Here is a 25,067-nt window from a genome sequence, read left to right as displayed (position 1 = left end):
GATTTGTTAGATACATCTATGTTTGGTTGTGGAAATGAATTTATTACATTTTTACATAGTTCAAACAAGATTAGATCCAAAAACATTTCAGCAAACGTCACAGAACATCATAAACTTTGTGATTTGTTTTCCCTTTCTTTTCAGAGGACGAACTATTGAAATGGAAAATAAAAGTCTAGGTATTATGATACTTTACAGTACCTGCAATCAATATACTTTAAAGGTCCATTACTAAGGGAAAGTGAGTTGGCAATTTTTTTCATAGCCAGTGCATAGACTTCTGCAAGACACTAAATAATGAAGATTGGCAGGTCAAAATTTACAGAAGGTCTTTGGAACTCAAAGAAATGTATGTGTATTATGTTGAAATTTCAATGAATCGACAGACTGACCCCCCAGGTCTTTTTAACTTTCTTCATACTTCATAGAAAAATAATTGTACATATACTGCGATTTATTTCGAATTTCTACATACCAACTTTCATTTTCCAATAAAATGAAATAGTTTCTGTGCTTTTTAAAAGAAATTAAAATGTTCACTTTCCTTAGTATTGGACCTTTAAACACTATAATTCATATAATTATGAATCAAACTCACTTACCAGTTTGAAGGACAATCCCTGGTTTTCACAGATCTCCAAAAGAACTTCCTCAGAATTTTGTCTCACAGTACATTATAAACACATTTACTGTCCTGAAATCAGAATTACACAATAAAAGATGAATACTAAAAAGACAGATCTGGGGACTTTTGTAAGAACAGAAACATCTGATTTGAGGATTTTTCATCTTTGCGGATATCTGTATGACATATCAAGTAATTCAGATAATTTTATAGCTTTTCCAATTATTCTCTCAAAAACTCAAAAAGATCGCTCACTAATTTCTTATTTCTATATACATCTAAAGGGGGTTTTTTAAATGAAAAAAAAAAAAAAACCCAAAAAAAACCAACAAGTTAACAAATTTACAGTTAATAATACCTATATTTTTCAAAATCAGATCAATCTGTTCAAATAGCTAAGGTCCTTTTTGGTACATTTATACTCTAAAATTCCCAGAAGTATCACAATCTAGTCATTGAGTGGTTCCGATATTCTGATTTTTATCATCAAAATCATGTCCTAATCTCAGTTCCAATACAGTCAGCACCAACAAGACAACGTCAAAACTGCATCTTCAATCTACTCATTCTCCATATTTGCATATTGGTTTTCTTGTATTTATTTAGCAAATAAACATATTAGTTTAGCAATTTTTTTGCATTAGTTACTAAAATCTACTTTTAAACTGTTGACATTGACCTTTAAAATAGGGTCTCGGGTTTTGTGTATGATATTCTGTTTCACTGCTGCAAATAATTAGGTCTTCTAAATAAGATTTAATAAAACTACAGTAGAGTGGTGGAACCTATGCTCGCGGTATTTTGTACATATATTATCTTTTTAAGAAACAAGAAAAAATTATTATTTCGATTTGCCTATACAAAAACATAAAGTTATCCTCCTTTTATCGAAACATATTGTTGATGTGCATCATCACGTGACATAGTCGTCTCGTGAGCTATCGACACGGCATAAGTGAAAAGGTGAAAATTCGCCCTGAAGGGAACCTATGCTGGCGGTATGTTATATATATTAAACTAAGGGCGAAAAAAAAATTCAGCAGGCTAAAAATGAACAAACAAGCATATGCGAATATAATATTTAGAACATTACTCATTTATTATGTGAAAAACAAAAGAAATGAGGATAAAATTTAGTATGTGCCTCTATGTGTATATTTCCCTTACAGAAATGGAGTCACTATTAGAACAAAGCTTTAACACGTATAATAATGCTATATAAAAACAGAATGTTCAGGTATTAATGATTCATACAACGACCGTGAATAACTCACTAATGTTTCCGACACTTCTTTTGTGTGTAGGAAAATTACTCCTCCCTACATCTCAGAAAAAGCCATTTGGACTTTGTCAAAATACTAAAATCAACATCGATCTTTTCATGGTTCGACAGGCACTCGTAGTGTAGCCAGGCGTCACATTCATCACATTTTGCTCTTAAAAGAATCTTACATCTGACTGTAATGCATGATTTTTAAAAAAAACTAACTTAAGTTGGGTTATTTTGACATATTTGTCCGAGATTTGTGCGATGGATGCAGATTGCGTAAAATGTATCGGCTGCTGTATACGTCACGTGAGCGGCACACGCGGCTATCGCTACGTTTGTTTTAAAGGCATTTCACCACTGATCGGTGCTGAACATAGCATGATGAAATATTTTTATCTGTGCTTCTGGAGAGAGCGTATTCATAGAAATACCGCGAGCATAGGAATACCGCGAGCATAGGTTCCACCACTCTATATTTAACAGGATCTGCAAATCCATGAATCGTGCTAGCGATTCGTGTTTAATTTGACGATCCTATTCTGTCGTTTATTTCGCATGAACACCGAAAAAATTTCATTTCTTATATTTACATTATATTTCCTTTCCATTTGTAAACAAGATTAAATTATAAATTGCACACATTTTGTTGCATTTAACATCAAAATCAGCTTCCCGCCCATTCTGTTCACCAGATGGAACAATTGCGACGTCATCTAAGGAACGCTCTCCTTGACTATACGCAGACGTTGTCAAAACAGCGGCCTGTTATCACTAAGCAGCGTTGACCTAACTTTCACGCCTTTCCTTTTGCTCAGTTCATACAAAATGAATGTCACAATTTTCAAATGAAAAGAATAGGGCGAATGTATATATATGCTTTTAACAAATAATACTTACAAACAGGATTGGGACAAAAGACAAGTGTTATAACAATAATAATTCTACTCCCATTCTGAATATGCAAGACTGATTTATATACTGTACTACATTTTTATCAAATCTAAATATCAGTCTAAGTTAACCCTTTCCCTGCTAAATCTCTATAATGAATTTGTCCATCTTCCAATTTGGACAGTACCAGTAACTGTTAAAAGGGGTGCTTACCAAAATCATACTGACTGAATGGCAAATAGTGCAGCTCATGATCAGACTGCACAGATGTGCAGGCTGATCATGATCTACACTGGTCACAAAGGCAGAATCAATTGTGTCCAGCATGATAAGGGTTATTTAATGCAAAGTCCATTATTCTAAATTTAGTTTCTGCTTAGAGAAGCCAGTGGAAGTCTTTCACTTACCAAAGAAAAGGGCCTGCCGTGTACTCTTGCTGCGTATATGTGGCGTACTTGTCGCGTACATGATGTGTACTAAATTCTTGGACTTGAAATAGTACACAGAATATGCACCGCATATACACCAGTAGTACGTTTGTAGTACACTTCTGACATGCAAATGAGCTCTGCTGCGTACTACTTGCCGCGTACATGCTGCGAATATATAGTACGCAGGAAGTACACCGGAGAAATTTAGTACCCGGGAAGTACACCAGAGAAATAGTACACAGCATGTATGCGGCACATACACTTTTCACATGCAAATAGGCTCTCCGGTGTACATGCTGTGAACAAGGTGCAAATTATGTATTCTTTTCTTGTATTTTTGCATCGATATATTCTTTACACATTCAGTCAGTATAACTTTGTGCAAAGACATTTAGGCAATGGAATGCAATGTATTTTAAGTAAAGTAATGAACTTAAGTTTTTAAGCCAAATCAAAATGTAAAAGAAAAAAATGTTTATTGATTACTATAATTGAAAGAGAAGTTGAATTACTAATTAATATAGAATAAGTTTTGCTGTGGCAAGTTTGTTACATTTAAAATCATAACCTAAATTATAATACATAATATTTCCTTTATATATACCGGTATGTAAGTTGTCTTGATCAAGTTGCTAAGGTTTGAAAAGAACAATTATAATTCAAATACAAAAGTCAAACACAGCTAAGTATGAAGTAAATAATTACACTACATGAATATTTTAACTTCAGTTAAAATACAAAAAGCAAATTCAACTTACAAAACTTTGATACTGTATGTTAGTCCTTTATTTTAGGATATTTTACTCTAAGAGACTGTTGTCATTTTAGCTCCAACTTTCAAATAGACAGGAAGTTATTACTGGGCATGCTCCAAAGAGATCACATGATGGGTCTAATCTATAACCAGAGTTGCTAGAAAAATCTGTTTTCTTGCTGTGTAAAAAAAAGTGTACTTCTGAAAATTTCAATCACTGTGCCGCATACATGTTGTGTACTACTGTCTCCTGTGTACATGCTGTGTACTCTGTGAAATAGTATGCAGCATGTACGCAGCATGCGGTGTATATAAAACGTACTTCTTTGGCGTACTACTGTGTTCGCGGCATGTACGCAGCAAGTACACATTATGTACGCCGCAGATGCTTGCTTCTGTAAGGGTTATGATAGAAGTTATACTAAGAAGACATCAAAAGAATCTGCACATGAGGCATACTACAAAACATGGAGTGGAGTCGTGGAGTGGAGTCATGGAGTGGAGTGGTGGAGTGGAGTCAAAATTAGAGTGGAGTCGTGGAGTGGAGTCAAATTTGGAGTGGAGTCAAATTTTGGAGTGGAGTGAAATTTGGAGTGGAGTCATTGAGTCAAAATTTTGAAATATTGTATTAAGCATGTGAAGCTCCATCTAAATTCCTGTTAACAAAATAATTGATTTATTGCCCTTTAGAGAAAATGCGAGTCAGTATATATATAATATATTTCTGAAAAAATAAATGTAGTGTCTATATCTATGTTCTAGTTCCATGTATTTCTAACATCTACCCTGTGGTTGATTAAATATTTAAAGGTTTTATTAGGGTATATTGGATGGTTGTTGCCTACATTAATTTTCATTTAACGTGACAGGAGAAAGGACGTGCATTATCATAGTGGTGTCAATTCCAATTAAAAATGATGAAAAAAAATTGTAGCATTTTATGATGTAGCACTGGATTTATTATTTAAATTTGAAATGGCATTTGCATTTATATATTAAATGTTTATCACATGGAGATAACATGTTATTTTTCTTGTTTTTTTTTTCTTGTTAATATTAAAAGTAACAGACTTTTAGGTGAAACTTTATAAAACTCGGATGAAGGGGCTATTGGAATCATTAGGTCAATGTGACCATTTGAAGAGAATTTTCTTTTAAACATTACAAGCAACAGCCCATTTCTTAACGATCTTACTATCACACTTGCACCAGATTTTAATTCTTCATATCATTTGGATTGATGCAGAAATGAAAGTGCAAACGTGGGAATCATTTTATTTTTTATAGATCAAGGCCTTATAGCTCTGACTCTGCTAGACTTTTTAGTCTGATTTGCCTTGTAATCACTCCTGATCTAGATCTAGATCTTAAGATCACTTCATATTGTATATAAATATGATTAGGATTCCAAAAGAAATCAAGATACATGTAATGTACTAGATCTAACAAGGTGATATGTAACAAATTATGTTATACTGAAGGGCCGACAACTCTTGACTTACAGTATACAGGTGTAGCCCAGAATCAAACTTGGCTGAGATTTTAAGATTACATGTGCATTGTATTTTATTTTGATATGTGTGTACATAGATGAAATAGTAATAAACAAGGCAGTCTGAAAGACAGCTAAATCCCCCGCCACTGCTATGGATAGTGAAAGGGTAAAACCTTTGATTTTAGCTGTGACCTTGACCTTGAACTGACATGGCTGACTCATGAATTCTGCACAACGTCTTGATGAGGTGATCATTTGACCAAAGTTTCATGGAAATCCTTCAAGGGGTTTAGGAGATATAGAGCTGAAACCTTTGACCTTCAGTTGTGACCTTGACCTTCAGTTGACATGGCTGACTCATGAGTTCTTGATGAGGTGATCATTTGACCCAAGTTTGATGAAAATCCTTCAAGGGGTTAAGGAGATACAGAGTGGACACAAAATGGAAGGCTCAAACCTTCGACCCTTAGTTGTGACCTTGACCTTGAGCTGGCATGGTTGACTCATAATTTCTGCACATCGTTCTGATGAGGTAATCATTTGACCCAAGTTTTATAAAATTCCTTCGAGGGGTTTAGGAGATATAGAGTGGACACGAAATGGAAGGCTCAAACCTTTGACCTTCAGTTGTGACCTTGACCTTGAGCCGACATGGCTGACTTATAAGTTCTGCACATCGCCTTAATGAGGTGATCGTTTGACCCAAGTTTGATGAAAATCCTTCAAAGGGTTTAGGAGATATAGAGCGGACACAAAATGGAAGGTTCAACCTTTGACCCTAAGTTGTGACCTTGACCTTGAGCCGGCATGACTGACTCATGGGTTCTGCACATCGTCTTGATGAGGTGATCATTTGACCTAAGTTTTATAAAATTCCTTCAAGGGGTTTAAGAGATATAGAGCGAACACAAAATGGAAGGCTCAAACCTTTGACCTTGAGTTGTGACCTTGACCTTGAACCGACAAGGCTGTCTCATGGGTTCTGCACATCGTCTTTATGAGGTGATCATTTGACCCAAGTTTCATGAAAATCCTTCAAGGGGTTTAGGAGATATGGACTGGACATGATTTTGTTACGGACGGAAGGACGGACAGAAAGACGGACGGAAGGACGGACGCAGACCATTCCTATAATCCCTCCGCCACGGCGGGGGATTAATTAACTAAATTATTTGCCCAATATATTTCCAGAAGGTATTTAGCTACCTGTGATAAACACAGAATGGTGAAAATCAATGAAAAATCCAAGTAATAGACAGTTTTGGATGCGCAGAAACATACCGTAGAAGTGGTAAACTTAGCAAGGTGGAAATTTTGGCAAATTGTAAAAATTCGCTAATATTTGTAAATAAAATTATAATGTACCATAACAATGTGTTATCATTACATAAGTCAGGAAATCAGAAATTTGCTAAAATTTGATGGATTTCAAAAATTGCTAACTTTTTGACACTCAGAAATACGAGGGTCGTTCAATAAATAATGCTACTCCATGTGTAGTTCCTTAACTGGTGGTTATTTTTCAGTGCGGTTTTACACTGTATAGCAATTTTTTGGGAACAAAGTAACATTGGAATAAAAAAATCATTAAAGCCAAATTATAAAAAAATAATTATTTGAATGAGGTGTACACGCTGGTTACTGGAGCATATCAAAAAATAATCATAACTTCGGTTTGACCTGGGCATCCAGGTCTCAGAATAATAGAATAACTTGTGAAATCCCATAATTCTATCATTTTTGTACGAGATACAGCAATTTGTGATGAGTTTGAGTTTGAGTTTGTTTTTAAACACTTACTGCGTTTTTCATTTTACAAGACAACTAAAACATCTTAACTCGAGGTTAATTCCATCTGAAATGAGTCTCGCTAGCGATTAATCTTAAGTTGTAAGAACTTGTTTTGTTTCGCAATCGAAAATAAAGAAATTAGTGTAAACTTAAAATACAAGAATTTTTTCAACGATCAACATCACACCTGACAAAATTGCAGAGGCTTATTGTACTCAACTCCTCATTTTTCGAGTAAAAATGTGCAACCACTTAATACAGTAACACTAAATTGTGGGTTGCTATAATGGAAAAATGTTTCATTGTAGCAACCTGCAGCCCGCAAAATATATACATGTACACAAAATTGCGGGCTTCGGACTGCAGGTCGCGGGTTGATACAATAGACATTTTGTCAGGAATAAAATTAATGAATTTAACACACCAACATGCATGCTACTCATTTTTTTATTTACCCGAGCTAAACGTAGTCAATATTGCAATATCAGTGGACATAAACAATTTCAAACACTAATAATGCATAATACAAATATTAAATTATTTATGTAACAAGTTTAAATATCTAATTTTATCTGACTCATAAATTCCTCTTGTTTATTTTAAATTAAATACTGTTGAAATAAATCATCTAATAAGATAATTAAACTTGTAAATTGATATTGATATTTGGTATTTAGAATGGGACTGAAAGGTTCTCATAATAAATCTGTCAACAAGTTTTGAAAATGATCTAAGGCCAAGTGAAAAATTTGTTAAGTAAAACAACAAAAAACAACAAACTTCAATAAAAAAAAAAAACACTGATGAGGAGTGTTATATTTGTTCACTGATAAAGGTTATGAAAAATAATGTCTATTATTATACCCAACCCATCAGAGAATACATCAAGTAGTAATTAGAACATGCTCCTACAGTTGTTCAGTTGGAACTTAGTTTTGGAAACTTGGTTATTACTTTTTACCAGTATTTTATACTGTGGTCTATTTGAATACCAGCATGGGTTGACCGCCTTTTGATTTGTTTACAATTGTTCTCAAATAAATAAATTTGTATTTCATATCTATGTGATGCTTTAAAATCTCTTCAAAAACAATGAGATAAAATATACTGACAATTAACAATTTGACCAGGCCCTCTGTTCCGTGTGGCTACAATCAATGTAAGACAAAAGCATTATTATGTTGAATAGTTATAAAAATATCAATAAATAAATATTATTGATAAAACAAATTTGACTCCACTCCATGACTCCACTCCAATTTTGACTCCACTCCACTCCAAATTTGACTCCACTCCAATTTTGACTCCACTCCATGACTCCACTCCAATTTTGACTCCACTCCACTCCAAATTTGACTCCACTCCATGGCTCCACTCCAATTTTGACTCCACTCCACCACTCCACTCCATGACTCCACCCCACGACTCCACTCCATGTTTTGTAGTATGCCGCACATGATGCATGTGCTTCTCTGAGTGGTTACAATGTAACAGTTTGGATAAAATGAATGCAGGACTTTTGGTAGGCCACTATCAATTGTGTTATATATGAGGTGCCTTCAGGCTTTGAGTATATAGTATTTCCAAAATCCCTTTCATGCTGATTAGTCCAATAGTTTATTCAAAACACTGCCACTTGCCGTATATAATATGTGGCATATTTTATCGGTAAGACTATTTTGCTCCGTTTTTACACCTGATGACAAGTTGCCTGAAGTAATTATGTACATGAGGATTAAGAAAATTTTATATAAGATATTTTAAGATGAGTTTCAACTGTAATCATCAGAGAAATGAAAATCATGTTTTTAGGAGCAGAGTCAGAAAAGACAATTATGCCAGGTACAAAATGAGGAAGTACACATCATTAAACAATATCGAGCGTTGCAATGTTTTTCAAACATATCATATATTTTCACAAGCAAATTCACAAAGACAATATTACAGTCACCACTTCAAAATTACATTTTCTAGGGAACACTTCACAATGAATTAATGTGGATCTATAACTTAATCATGCCTGGAATTAAACTTTCTTTTTGAGAGACGATGACAGATTAACGAGACATCTGTGATTATTTCCAAGAATTTTGATATTATAGTTGTAAACTGACTTTGGCAAATTTCAATGAAAAGCTGCCATAAGCATGCAGAAATCATTGGTAAAAATTAATTTTAGTCAAATAAGTCAGAAACTGTTATATTCTAAATACTGCTACTTTAGTTATATTACATTTTCTTGTTGAATATATTTGTTTGGTATAATTATGCTGTACCATTAAAATATACGAATATTACCATGATCCAAAAGTTTTGTAGAACTTTATGTGTACTTTGAAGTATCTCAAAGTAATGTACACTTGTCAAGGTTCAATATTTATGTAGCCTGTAATGGAACAAAGCTCATTCTTTGCTACACATGGACATTATTCTGTACCAATTGTTGGCCCAGTGTTCATATTGCGCTGAACTGCACAATCATATATATGCACAATTTATATATATATTATATTCTAACATGGCTTGATTTGATTTCCAGTTAAACAAAGAAGGAAATCAAGCTCTGATAAACAAAGTCAAATTGCTGCATGATGTCTGATACATTACTCCTCGGGTAAATGAATTCCAGCATATTTATTAAAATATGTCAATGAGCATGTCAGAATGAAAACAATCAAGGCCTTCTTGTGATTTATCATCTAATTTACCACAGCTAACGCCCTCGTGGTTCAATTCCTAGTGGTTCAATTCCTACGAATCTGAATTCTGAACAGTTGTTAATTAGACGATAAACCACTCGAAGGCCTTGATATTCAGATACTTTGGGACATTTGCATTTTTTTTCATCCTTCCTCAGTTTAAGGATGTTCATTGAATTTAATACCCTGCCCCTTACATTATTAACTCTCTCTGCCTGGAAACACCTGTATTGGCATCCATCATGTGCTTCAAAGACAAGCATCTATGTATCTGTAAAACTCTCTGGTGGCATGGCATGGCTGCTATTTCACATATTTTGCTACAAAAGAAGAGACAGACACTATTATCCCAAATATTTAAAACAGGCACACAAAAATATTAGTTGTTCATCAAAAATATTATAACACATTTTTTTTTAATTTGTTACATGTACAAGAAATGAAACTACACAACTTTTTTCTGTAAGTTGAGATACCTCCCTTTTATCAAAGAATAACTGTTTCAGTATCACCTTTTTCTATTGTATTAACTCTGTCCACCATACATAAAAATATCTTTAGTTTGGGACGATAAGTAAATAAAAACAGTATTTTCACAATTTCAATTACAATTGTGCTGCATGGTTTCTATAAAACAACTAAAAACGAAAATATAAACCACAACCCTCAGTTTAGTACTCCATGTTTGATATGGAAAACATGTGTTGTGATGCAATGCTTGCTGTTCAAACAACAACCATCAGTGTAAATTTTTGTCAGTTTAGGGCTTTATATTAAAGTCTGTGTTAAATGAATTTAATATTTAACAAACAGTACATAGATATAAGATTTTCAATAATTTTCGCGGTAACTAAGTATGGAGGCCTTCAGTCCTAATACATTTTACATTTGCCTTATATAACAATGTAATTCATACCCATATGTATACCATAAAAGATACAACCACAATTCAATAAATGCTTAAGGTGAAGAAGGAGAAATGAGCGGGATTTTCAAAAACAAGTTGCATCCTTCATAACATACATAAATAACAGCAAAAGTTGATCTTCACCCGATGTACAACTATTGAAAAGATCAAATGCACACTTTTCATGCAAATGATGTCGAAATTTTACCTTTTAGCCTACTTGGAAATAGTTGTGACGTTGCCATTTTCATGGCGGTTAATTTAGTTTCGGGGCTTTTTATTTAAAAAGTTGTTTTTTTCCATTTTATATACTATGCCAGTCGAAACCTATATGGTGATGTAATTTTCAAATATATACTCCCACTATTTGCCGAAGGAATGCTTACTTTATGCAAAAATGATGGCAAAATCTTTCTATGAAATTATTGTTTTCATGCGGAATGACTAAGTAGTGTGCAAAAACTGGTACATAGATTTTAAAAAAAAAACTAATATTTTTTTATAAATTTATTTTACTGTAAAATGAGCAAACAATAATCGGGGGTTATCGATTTCGTTTTTGCAGTATTGTCATAAATTTTCCCCTACCCTCCTTTTCTCGTGCATTTTTCTGACATAAAAAATAATAAGAAAATCATTTGTTAAATCAATGAAATACACTTCTACCAGATAACTGTTAGCCCACAGTGACATTGACTGCACATGAGTTTGTTAAGTGATAAGTTTTAGTCTAACCCTTTCCGATTAATTAAGTTGTAACCATAAACCTTAGCATGTGTTGTTCCAAAATCTGACCTCTATGGAAGTGAAGTTTCTTGTATAAATTGGGAGGATGCATTTACTGGTCCACAGATTTTTTTTTAATTTGCACAATTACTTTAAAGGCATTTCTCAGCAAAATAACGAAAAAAAAGTCCTTGACTACCGACTTCGTTTCCGAGCTACGAAGTCACAAAAAATGATAAAGTCTCAAATGGCGCTATGGGCGGCGTTTGACGTTGCGCATTTCCCGCTTTTTCCTGACGTAACACAAACGTCTTATTACTAAAACGGCGTGTGCTGTTTGCAAATAGATATTTAACCATTCCGTTTTAAAAAATCTAATACTTTCTGAAACATACTTTCATTATTCATTCTTGTATTTACAAATCATTAAATGTAATACTTGTCATTATCACATGAATATATGTGGTAATTTTCAAGTTACCTACTTAGAAAATTGTACAATTGTGAGACCAAGTACAATAAGCAAGTGCATTTACATGTACATATACAAATATTCAGACGGAAATAATCTGAACTTTCTTTGTATCCCGCAGTAAAAAGAAAGCCGTATATATTTTTTCGCATGAAATGTTAGGACTTATTTCATGAAGATGTGTTATTAAGTATAATTTAAGGTGCAACTGGCAGCAAATGATTTCTTTCGCATAGAGAATGTTACAATATGAAATAATCTCTTTTTATGTGCACCCCTGCCCCCATCCACGTTATGTTTGGATGGGGCAATTAGTGTTGCCCTCGCCTGCCCATCAATAAGCTGTTATATGCTTAAGACTAATAAATATATGTTCTGTTCTGTTCAGTATTAAACATTTTCTATAAAATTTCAGGTTTTTATAGTCATATATATACTCAGATTTTTTATTAAAAGCAGATGCAGATTTTGACTTTTTTTAAGTCAAATAAAAGCACATTTAAATGTAGTAGGGTAGAGTATAAGGGTGCCCGGACTTGCCATAGAGCTGACTTTTATAGCAATGTGGTAGTGTTCACTTTAGGTGGGGTCTTGGATTCTAGTACCAGTCAGGACTTAAATGTATGTACTGGTAGTCAGGTACCATATAAGGGTGCACTTATACTGCTTTGCTATAGTCAGTATAGTGGTAGTGTCCTCCCAATCAAGGTTAAAAATTCTGTTACTTGACAATGATCACCAAGCTTTTAAAGCAATATATATGTTTGATAAATCGTAAGAATACAATGTAGTAAGTGTAAAAGGTTCATACATCATAATCAAGACACTTACATTTTATTCCTGTCCAGTCATCAATTCTGTCTAGTCTATACACATGCAGAACATACATCATACCACGTAGAACATACTTCTCAAAGTCTGTACAAAATACACTGTAATTAATAGAAGAGAAAGCATTTACTGTTTGATCCACCTTTTCGTGACATGTGTTTTCCTTGATTTCCTTGATTTCTTTTTAAATATATGACAATATGATCTGACACTAATACTATACCTCTGATAAATTTTCACAATACTTAGTTTAGTTTTGACTATGTAAAGATACTTGTTTGGATAGGCTCTATGGTGGGGGGTGTTGGGGCTCTACAGTTTCTGGATTATTATCACCACCTGATGAGATGGAGAGGTCGAAACAGATTTTAAAAATTTTGACAGATTTAAATATACTGTTGAAAGAGGTCAAAATTCTATCGTTTATTTACACAAAATGGCTCAGCATTGCCTTTATTTGATCACGAAATTCATTTTGTTTTAGAGGAGGCCTTGAGACTTATGGGTATGTCGAGACAGATTTTAAAAATTTTCTTCAAAATTTTGAAAGATCTTTTAGAAAAATGTACTGTTGAAAGAGGTCAAAATGTTATTGTTTATTTACACAAAATGGCTCAGAATTGCGTTAATTTGATCACACCACTCTCCCCCCACACGGCAATTTGTGCCTCGTTGTGCGTAACTATTTCAAACCTCTGGCTATGCCTATGTTATAATTCACAAAGTATTGAAAAAATTCACAATTAAGGGGAAAAATTCACAATTTTAAGAAAAACTACACTGATTTTCACAATTTTTGTGGTACCGGACCCATTCACAATTTTGAGAAAAAAATCACTGAGTAGTAGACAAACTCTAACTCAAATAGAATAGATGTAAGAATAAGCAGTCAGAAACAAGTTACTGATGATCAATAAATTTCAAATCGTTTTCAACTTTGTTACAAGTTGTATATGGAAGTTGTGTTGCATTTTAATTTGATATAGTTAGGTGATTAAGATGAATTAAAAAGACTGATTTCTGGTTTGTTCACATTTACAAATTTTCAGTCCCAAGTAAAATTACTCCTAGTCAATTTCAGATTTTACCATTTTATGCATTCACAAAAATTATGATGAGTAAATACTCATGGGCCAAAAATAAATATCTGGAGCCCTGCTTGTTCAGAGGTTTTTGATAAAGGGACAAAATTATAACTTCCTAAAAGCTATTGATTGTTGAAGTTCTCTCCCTTCTTTTGCATCTTATTTGTTCAATTCTTGTAATTAAAGTAAATCCTGGGAGAGAAAATATCAAGGTCCCTACTGGGGCTTGAACCCTGGACCTCAAGATCTGTAGGCAGACACTCAACCACGTCGCTAAACCTACTATTACTACACTTCTCCCCCTTTACTTTTCAGAGCTTACCAGCTCTCCAGAATGACACTCCATGCACACCGCATGAGTCCGTCAAACACTTCTGACACCATTAAAGTAAATCCTGGGAGAGAAAATAACAAGGTCCCTACTGGGGCTCGAACCCCGGACCTCGAGATCTGTTGGCAGACACTCAACCACGTCGCTAACCCAACAGCAAGGCTGTTGGAAGTGGCCTATAAACCTACTATTACTACATTATAAATGTCATTCCAGAAATGGCCAGTTTGGAAAATAAACATATTCTAGTCTGTTACTGACACACCAACACTTACTAGAGAATATCAAAATTACTGTCATATAGATACGTCTGCAACAAGCACGGGTAATCGGGTGCAAATGGCGCAATAATATAAAGGGCGGTAACTGTAACAAAATAAGTTAACATCCATTTCAGCATTCTCAGTATATCAACAATGAAGTTTGTTTGATTTAATTTCAGAAACAAAGTTTTTTTTCTTCTTTTTTTTTGTAGCCCACCAACGGATATTTAGATTGATTTACATTTGTCCGTTCGTCAATACCTGCGTCTGTTCGTCCATACGAAACTATACTTGCATGTAACTTACAAATAAACCTGAGGTCTTGAAACTGTATAGGATTGTTTCTCAGCATGAAGTGTTGTGCACCTGTCCAAGTTATAAGTTACTATTGATTCTAATATTAAAAAAGTAATGAGAAATTATGACCCTTTACAGGGGCGTCGGAAGGTGTTTGATATTGGGGCCGCGAGGGCGAGGGGGTGGTAGGTACGTAAGGGGGCATCCCCCTCCCGTAAGGGGGGTAAGGGGGACCTCCCCCTGAAATTTTTTTAAAACAGGATCATAAATGGCGAGTTCTGATGCATTTAAGGGTACTGAATCGCATCTCAAGTCTCCAGTATTTTCTTACTATTTACATGACTATAAGCAAAATAAAGCTTAATAAACTCTTTTAATTAATAATGTATAACGCAATACAAAGAATGCATGTATGTTTTTTTTTTTGTATTTAATGTATTGAACAATAATCATTCATGTTACATTCATTTCTTATTTTTGTCTGAAATATCATTTTTTGAGTAAAACCAATTTATGTAATTAATTCCTTACATCTTAGCGGTGTGATAAATCTTAACACTTACCTCTTTCATTAAATACAAACATTATAATTATTTTTCTGAATTTTATAAGTTAATACCTTAGATCTTTGCGGCTAGGTATAGCTTAAACGTTATATTGACTAAAGACATGCCAATTAAAAACATGCTGATTTGTTCATGCGTAATTAAGTCCAATCACGGACACGTGTGTATGACTCCAATAAACACCCCCGATCGTGTCACCGTCACCACGGTAACACACTAATCTGGACAGCGTGTATTGTTTAACGCGAAGCAAAATTTAATATACTATACAAAATATTGGGTCCGCGGACCTGCGACTCCAACTTATGAATTTACAAAAAATCGTTTTTGGGCAAATTATTGGGGCCGCGGTCGCGGCCCCTGCGGCCCCACTTCCGACGCCCCTGCTTTATTGAGACAAATAACACGATCTTAACCATTAAATAACGGAGGTGAATTAGTAACTTTTTCCAGATTGTTTCAATGCGTTGGATTGAAATTATACAGTACAATACAATACAATAAGTTTTATTTCAAGTCGGCAAGACACAAACATATGAAACATAAGCTCTGATGAGCTTTTTAACCGACCATTAACAAATATATGAGGTCAACAAGAATATAAATAGCTGTAAAAGAAAATGTTATATATCTAAAAAGCACACAAATTAAGCACATCTAAAGCTGTGGAAAAGCTGCTGATCCTGACCATAGGCCTAAAAACTTCTATAAGAACTTCATGTAAATTGATGATATAACACAACGTATCGTCAATGTTAAGTAAACGTACGCTTAAATTAGCGTCATCATAAGTCTTTTAAATGTTTAAAGTAGATAGGATAATGCTCTGAAGCAGTTTTTACAAGTTTGTAGCATCTGTCCAAGTCGGGATCACTTTCGTCCGACTCACGATCGAATTTGACCTATTGTCTTCTAGACGCTTTTTCTGTCAGTAATAACGTATTGGTACACTTTACCAATAGAAAAACGTCAGAAAAGCGTCTGAGAGATATTATAAAGGGTACCAACAATACGCTCGGGAGCATGGCTAAAGCAGGTAACACAGGAACGAGCCGAGACTCAATCATGTGTCCGACTCACGATCAGTTTACTCTACTGATTTGAAATGTCATTTCATTCATTTGTGCCATCAGATGGACTCTGACAATCTGGGTAGATTACTTTTAACTGAATTTTTGACAAATTACATCCCTTTATTTTCTTTACTTAAACGAATATATCTCAGCAGCATAATAATGAGATTGGTTTTAAATTTTATTTAAGTCTTCCAGGGTAAGGAATGTTAGTACAAAAATGCAGCATTTGAGACTAGGATCCTCAAACTTGGTATGGAAATTGGCCCTGACTAGGTCAGAAGGGACTGTTACAAGAAAATGTTTATCCTGATGATATTTAATGTGTATGCCTATGTGCTCTATGTCAAAACTTGATCATATAATTTTGAGCAACGGTATTCAGGTGAGCGATACAGGTCCATCATGACCCTCTTGTTAGCTGATTTTGCAGTTTGTGTGTTTGACTGAAAAAAATTTTCTTGCATTAAACATAACTCCTACTTTCTTTTGATTTTTATTCAGCACTGACAATATTTTTCAAGAAAATTTTAATTAATGACTTATAAAGGGACTGGCCTCCAGTTGAATCGGCAACATATTTTTTTTTTTTTTTTTTTTTTTTTATTGATATCTGGAAATAAATGCTATATTAAGACGGCTTTAAAAAACTTAATTACTGACAAACTATATGTTACAGAAACACGACAATTTGCTGTTTTTACAACTTTTTATGATTAATATTGAAAAGTGTTTGTACAGTAATGCTCTGGATTATGAATATCCATATTTTGAAGTCATAATTCACTAATTCCGCTATAGCTCTATTGGTTACAACGACGAGAAAATGTCTTTATTGTTGCGGCGGTCCGGGATTCAGTTCCCGACAAGAGTATCTTTTTTTCTTGATTTGGAATTTTCATAATATTTTAGAAACACTAACTCGTATTCTAATGTTCATAATATGACCAAACTTAAATTTGAAAGAAAGATAATTTTTAGCCATCTGGAGGTCAGTGCCTTTAAAATGGGTCATAATGTGTGATGTAGTCATTGGAAATATGTCACTTTTATATAGAATAAAGAAGAACAACAATTGAGTGTGTTGTAACCTATAATCTGTGTGCATTCAGGTGTAATGACCCAAGGTCAGACATTTCCCTCTCATTTGCTTTAATTTCATTGGATTAGGCATTGCAGATTATCTGGTCATTGCCTGTAGCTTTTTGTAACTGCAAACTTGTGATTTGTGCATTGATTATATTAAAATGATTTGAAAATTATTGGATTATAATACAGGTTAGAAAATTTTACTAATATGTTCATTGGACTAATAAACTATCCAGTTATTATAAACTATCCAGTTTATTTTTTGTTAAACTTTTGGCTAATTGTATCTTGACAGTTTAATTGGTAATATTTTGAGCAAGTGAATGTTTTATAAATTCATAAATGTCTTTCCTTAACCACAGTCTCATGCATAATTTACACTGTAAGCCATTTACAGTAATCATTTGCAGACCATCAACTGGATCAAAGAGATTATGGTCACTGTGTGTGTGTGTGCTGTGTTGAAATACCATTGTTGAGGAAGAGTTGCATTCCAAATTGCATAACTTGGTAAGCATTATTATGTTTGTAATGTATATTTTTACCTAGTATGCATATTTTTAGCAGGAGTGTGCCACTGAACACACATATTTTAACCTATAATGTCATTACTTTGGGAATTAAAAGCTGATGTTACGTCATTTTTTTTTTTGGAAAACAGGTCTGAAACTCTGATTATTAATAATATAATATCATAGAAAAAAAAACCTGGGCGATGAACTTTTGTGTTATTTAAATGCATCAGTATTCTAGGCTAAGATTTTATAGAATAAATAAAATCAACATCAAAACTTCAGTTATTGATCATAAAATTGACATTCGTGATGTCATTTTTGGCTATTTGAAGAACTTAGAAATTATTCAATGTTAGGGTTTCACCAGGCCATTTCAGCCATTTCCATCTACTGATGCGATGCGGGAGGCTTATAGTGATTGTCCTGTCCGACCGTTTGTTTGTTCGTCTGGCTGTACGAGGTTAACCAAATGGGACCGTTTCGTCTAGTGTCAATAGCCCTTACTAGAATGACTTGATACTAATGCAGATGTAACCTGTGACCATTCCTCATCTTCAGACATTACCTGACCTCAGTTTGACCTTGACCTTGAGCTTGACCTTGTTTTGGACTTAGGTTGCTTTTTATCGACAAGGATGCCACCGGGGGCTTCAAGTGTTATTGAACGCAGCTTCTTGTTTTAACCTAGCATGCATTTTGTAACAGAAATGTGCCATTGTGCACACATTTTAATGTACAATGTCATTACTTGCTCTTTGGGCAAAGGGGAATAAGAAAATGGATATAAAGTCAATTTTTTTGGGTAAACTGCATGATTTGGAAGTATTCCAACAGGAAGGCCTGTAAACTCTACCATAGAAAAAGAGTATGGCCTTTGAACATTATGGTAACCGTATTTAAATACAAGTCATGAGTTATGTAGGCATAGATATTTTAATACATAAGAATTATGTAGGCATAGGTATCATAGATGAATAAATTAATATCAAAACTTTAGTTACTGATCGTAAAATTCACATTAATTTTGAGAACTTAGAAATTATTTAATATATTAGGGTTATCCCCAGGCTAGGTCAGCTTGAGCATCACCCAGCTAAAATATCTTAGCACCTTGCTATAAAATTTTCAATACATATTGTTATGTATGAATCCTGTCACCTGAAAACATAAACTGCCATTTTTGCCTAAAATGTTCTTTGCCGATTTCAGGCATATGCAAATAGGGAAGAAACATGCACAACAAGGAAATTCTCGGGAGCATACTCTGTTGGTGAACATGTTGGAAATGCTGTACGTGTGCCAGTGTAGACAAAAAATGGAAAGCCGAAAGGTCTGAGACTTACAAAATCTTTTAAAATGCCTTTTCATTAAATATCTTTTTATTTTTAGCTCGACTATTTGAAGAATAAGTAGAGCTATCCTACTCACCATGGTATCGACGTCTGCATTCTACCTTGGTTAAGTTAATAATAATGTTAGTAGAGTTCTCGTGTTTAAGGCCAAATACAACACTTAAGGATTTCCATGTCTGTTGCACTAAAACACTTAGGAATGATGAGGCCCCCCCACCCCTTTTGCACCATACAATGCTAAAGTTGTTCATCCAATCTGTTCTAACTAGCCTGACACTGGGCAGGTGCCAAAACAGTGATGTAGACTTTCTGTATTGTGTGTGGCAAAAGACATATCAATATAGTAATAATAGTAATACTAAATGATGATGATGATGATGATGATGATTATAATATTAATAATGTAAGTAGAGTTTTCCATATACAACACTTAAGCTTTTCCATGTCTAATGCACTAAAACACTTGGATCATGTAGAATTTAGTTCTTTATGTAGACTAATTTGAACCTTTCAGATGGCGTCAGCGAGTTTAACCAGTATCGAGTACAGAGACATATTGAGGAAGGAATGGACTTGCATCGCGAACCAGTTCTGACTGACTTGTGGAAGAGATGATGATGATGATGATGTTGTTTATGATGATGATGATGATGCTGCTGATGATGATGGTAGTAGTAATAATAACAATAATAATAATAATATTAATAATAGTAATAATTATAAATGATGATGATGATGATGATAATAATATTAATAATATTAGTAGAGTTTTCATGTTTCTGGCCAAATACAATACTTAAGGTTTTCCATGTCTGTTGCACTAAAACACTGGGAATGAAGTGCCCCCCCCCCCCCCCCCCCCCCCCCTCCTCCCCCTTTTTTGCACCATACAATGCTAAAGTTGTTCATCCAAATTATCAATGAAATTGGTTAAAATTGACACTCCTTTTGGTTGTAACCACAGAGCCCAAAGGATGTGAATGTCTGTGTTACTGTGGTATACCTTGTAGTGTAACTGTGATTAAGGAATGTAGCATTCCCTTAAAATGTATATTCATCCTTGTTCTACTTTCCCCTTCAAACCCCTCCCCCACCCCTTTCTGCCACTTACCCATTCCTCCCCCTCTATATTTTGCATAAAAATTAAATTGTACTTATTGGATTTTTGAAGCAGCCCGTCCGTAATATTTTTCCGTTACAGCTTCTTTTTGTTGTGGGCCTACTTTGCAAATGTGTGACTCTGAGGCTGTGTTAGTGGTGCTCTGTGCTTCCGAGAAATCTATCCTTATCTATTACCTTTTGTCAGAAGACATAGTAAATGAAGTAAAAATCTTTTACATAAGTCCTGAAATATCGGTTACTAGTATTCATGCAGGCAAGAAGACAGATCATCTAAAAACACGGTACAAAAACAAATTGTGTTCTATATATATATATAAAATCGAGCTATAATTATAGTCAAATATTTGGCAAATAAGGTATCAATGTGTAAAAAAAACAGGTAAATATTGTGAGACTGACAGAATTAGGGAGTATATTAATAAAGAAAAAAGAAAACATTTCAACTCGGTGGTTTCAATGCAAATCCAAGATAATATTTTTCACTCATTGAGACTAATAGTCAAAATTAATGCTTGTAAGGCACAATGAGGAGTTTGATGTATTGCTTGTATGGACAAATAAGGGGGTTATGCCTTTAGAGCATCAGGAAGTTGATTTCTAACATCACTGACCATGTTTAAAAAGTGCAGTTCGGTAACTTTTTGTCAAAAAAAAAAATGAAAAAATTATTCTCCAAGGCCATAAAAACATTTAGGGTTGGGCCAAAAATTTAGGGAAGGTCGGGATACCGGAAACAAACAATTTTTAGCTCAACTATTCTACTCACCCTGGCGTCGGCGTCGGCGTCACGCCTTAGTTAAGTTTTTGCATGCAAGTACATACAGCTATCATTTAAAGGCATATAGCTTTGAAACTTATTTTTTTCTTTTTCTATGTCAATTACCAACCTCACTGGGTCAAGTTCCATAACTCTGACATGTGTTCTGAGCAAATTATGCCCCCTTTTAGACTTAGATTCTGGTTAATGTTTTACACGCAAGTAACTATCTCCAAAACTAATGCAGATATTGCATTGAAACTTCACATGTGTCTTCGGGGTTATAAAACTAGTTGATAGCACCAAGTCCCATAACTCTGACCTTCATTTTGGCCAAATTATGCCCCCTTTTGGACTTAGAAAATTCTGGTTAAAGTTTTGCGTGCAAGTACATACAGCTATTACTAAAAGGCATATAGATTTGAAACTTATTTTTTCTTTTTCTAGATCAATTACCAACCACACTGGGTCAAGTCTCATAACTCTGACATGTATTTTGGGCATATTATATCCCCTTTTGGACTTAGATAATCCTGGTTAAAGTTTTGCATGCAAGTAACTATCTCCAAATATTGAATTGAAACTTCACATGTGTCTTTGGGGTTATAAAACTAGTTGATAGCATCAAGTCCAATAACTCCGACCTGAATTTTAGCCAAATTATGCCCCCTTTTGGACTTAGAAAACCCTAGCTGGTTAAAGTTTTGCATGCAAGTACATACAGCTATTACCAAAAGGCATAAAAAATAGATTTGAAACTTAATTTTTCTTTTTCTAGATCAATTACCAACCTCACTGGGTCAAGTCCCATAACTCTGACATGTATTTTGGGCATATTATGTCCCCTTTTGGACTTAGATAATCCTGGTTAAAGTTTTACATGCAAGTTACTATCTCCAAAAGCTAATGCAGATATTGAATTGAAACTTCACATGTGTCTTTGGGGTTATAAAACTAGTCGATAGCATCAAGTTCCATAACTCTGATATGTATTTTTGACAAATTATGCCCCCTTTTGGACTTAAAAAATTCTGGTTAAAGTTTTACATATAAGTTACTATCTCCGAAACTAATGCAGATATTGAATTGAAACTTCACATGTGCCTTCGGGGTTATGAAACTAGTTGATAGCATCAAGTTCCATAACTCTGATATGCATTTTGGTCAAATTATGTCCCCTTTTGAACTTAAAACTCTTTTGATATTTAACATTTTGGGTAATATTTTCCTGCTTCTGGGACAATATTTCGAATAGTCGAGCTTGGCTGTCTTACGGACAGCTCTTGTTTTTTTTACGCCCAGTATCTTCTTGTCTTTTAAAACGAATTGTCTTGATCATACAACAACTTCTGTAACCATTTCAACATGTTTAAAAAAACTTCCATATTCTACCAATGCTCAGAAAAGCTAAAGACAACTTAATCCGAGCATTTTCAACACAAATAGCTTGTCCAAAGAATACAAGAATAGATGCCAGCTTGATGTTGCGCAGTCAGTTGCTACAAACAGAGCCGGGACACAGACAATATCGTCAGTGGTTATCTAGAGGCACTTCTTTGGCAGTGTAGGTGCGGCAGATGGATGTTCTGGAGTATACAAAGACAACTGGAGAGGTACAAATACCTGCTGGAATTGCAGAAAAAACAACAAAACCGCTATTTCCTTTATTGAAAGAGAATTAGAATTATTTTCGATAGGATTTTTATCTGCTCCATTTTAATTTCATTTCCTCCTGCAGAATTTCACGGCATTTAGTCATTCTAGGTTTGCTATTTGACAGAGAAACAAGTCTTTTTAGGCCTAGAGCTGGAAGGTGAAACCCTCACCCCCTCTAGGGATTTTTGTAGACCCCATTAGTTTTGAAGCCCCTTGTATGTAGATCATATTTCTGAATTCTGCCATCTGGCAAGCGGGTTTTCTATGAGTTACAGCCTGTTATTTACGTTATCTTAACAGTTATTTAATAAATGATAGAACTGGAATGTGGTGATTTATATGGTAGAAACAACCAGAATCATTAGCAAGTGGGTTCAGTGATATGCAGAATATGCTGTTGTCAATGTTCCCGCCTAGTTTTGTTCTCTAAATTGATCAATTCATTTTGTAATTTACGTTACCATTATAATTTATAAAAAATACTCGTATCAATTACTTCAGTAGGTTTAATTGTCAGAAAATATCAGATATGTCTAAAGTTTATAATTTTCAGATACACAATACATTAGTATTTTGAAATTTATTGTTCAACAGTTTTAAGAACAAGTACGTTACCATTATTATATACGTTACTAAAAGTTACGATATATAGATTTTCATTTCTCAGTCAATAAATTGTTTATTTAATCCTTATAATTATTTCAAACTTAGATAATGCAAGTATCTTATCAAGTTCGATATAAAAATGCATATAGCACAGCACTGACATTGTAACCTACGTTATGATCGTTACTTAATGTGTATTTTAGTAACTGAAAAATACACGCCTATAACCGCTTATCTGTTTAACCAGATAAATTCACATAAACCAAAATTGAAAAACAACTAAGTGGCGGGGTTCAGGCATCTAAGTCGTCATATTCAATGTCTGTTTCGTATATGTTGTCAGTTATATTGGTCATCTCTACTTCTTCATAGTCATCATCAGAGTCATCAGTCACATGTGCCGATGTGTCACAATTTCAGCTAGACTCATGTCTATACCAATATATGTACTCGGGACATTGCCAGCACGTACTTGATACTTTGCAAGAAACATGTCATATATAAGTTTATTGATGTTATTGTATTCTTCAGTCCATCTGATCAGTGATGTGTATGACCTACTTCTGCTAATGTTGCAACATACACCTGTTGTTTATTTTCCTGCTAATTTGAGGGGTGTAACTTTCCCTGTGCGAACAAAATCACTGGTTGTTTCAATCAGTCAGTGTATTGCAGGCAAAATTGAGCAGATACTTTCTCCTTTGCTTATCAAGATGTTGTGAGCATTTATATGGCGTCTCTTATTGCCTGTTCCAGTGTAAAATAAAACTGTATTTCGTTTTTATGAAGATATTGTTTTCACTATCTGACATGAATGCATTTCAGTCACATGGTACTTTCTTTACTCCTGACACGTAAGAATTTGTAGCAGATTCACGTCTTCCACGCTAATATGATTTGATCGACTGAGGTCTCTAAGTGTCAGTTACAAAATCGACACGAGCTGTCTTAGGTAGTTGAATGAACACAGCTTCGGCTACGTCTTGGAATGCTGCAGGGAAGGTTACTAAGCTTTGCAGTGGAGCGTTACTGTCGATCAACAAAACAATGTCATCGTTTTTTGATGGCTGCAGCCTCTACATAGTGAAGTATTTTTTTACTTGTCTGTTTTCATTGGCATTCCAGTCGCAGTAGCTATAACGGCCAGGTGACAGGTCCTAAAGGAAAAGAAAGTGTCAATTCTAGATCTATGTTGTGCTGAACAGCTAAAAGTACCAATTGTTCAGACACGTTACGTTCTGCTCTTATTTGTAGTATTTGTTTTGAGAACTGGTTTCTTTCCTTTTAACTTCAGCTGTGGCAAATATATTAACTTTTCTTCTCTTAATGGGGTCTTGGAAAGGCACTGATTTTTCAATCAATCTTCTTTTGATAATCCATCCATTGTTTTTTCACCTATTTCAGTTGCCTTAAGGTCATGAGCGACTTCTGCTTTCGCATGAATACCAGACCACACGCAGTAA

At 34.3% G+C, this 25,067-nt stretch overlaps 1 long non-coding RNA gene across 1 annotated transcript; it reads right to left on the bottom strand.

Moving 5' to 3' along the window:
* Window positions 1-220: 220 nt before the first annotated feature.
* LOC123558879 (uncharacterized) lies at window positions 221-14,629 on the bottom strand. The gene is made up of 4 exons (XR_006687826.2): window positions 14,584-14,629; window positions 12,893-12,993; window positions 10,154-10,276; window positions 221-694 (listed from the first exon to the last, which is right to left on the bottom strand). It is a non-coding gene; the product is annotated as an uncharacterized LOC123558879 (long non-coding RNA).
* Window positions 14,630-25,067: the final 10,438 nt, after the last annotated feature.

This window comes from Mercenaria mercenaria, chromosome 5, assembly GCF_021730395.1.
Source record: "Mercenaria mercenaria strain notata chromosome 5, MADL_Memer_1, whole genome shotgun sequence".
In the NCBI taxonomy this organism is placed as follows: Eukaryota; Metazoa; Mollusca; class Bivalvia; order Venerida; family Veneridae; genus Mercenaria; species Mercenaria mercenaria.
Note: the sequence above shows the minus strand (reverse complement) of the source record. Positions and strands in the feature narration are given on the sequence as shown.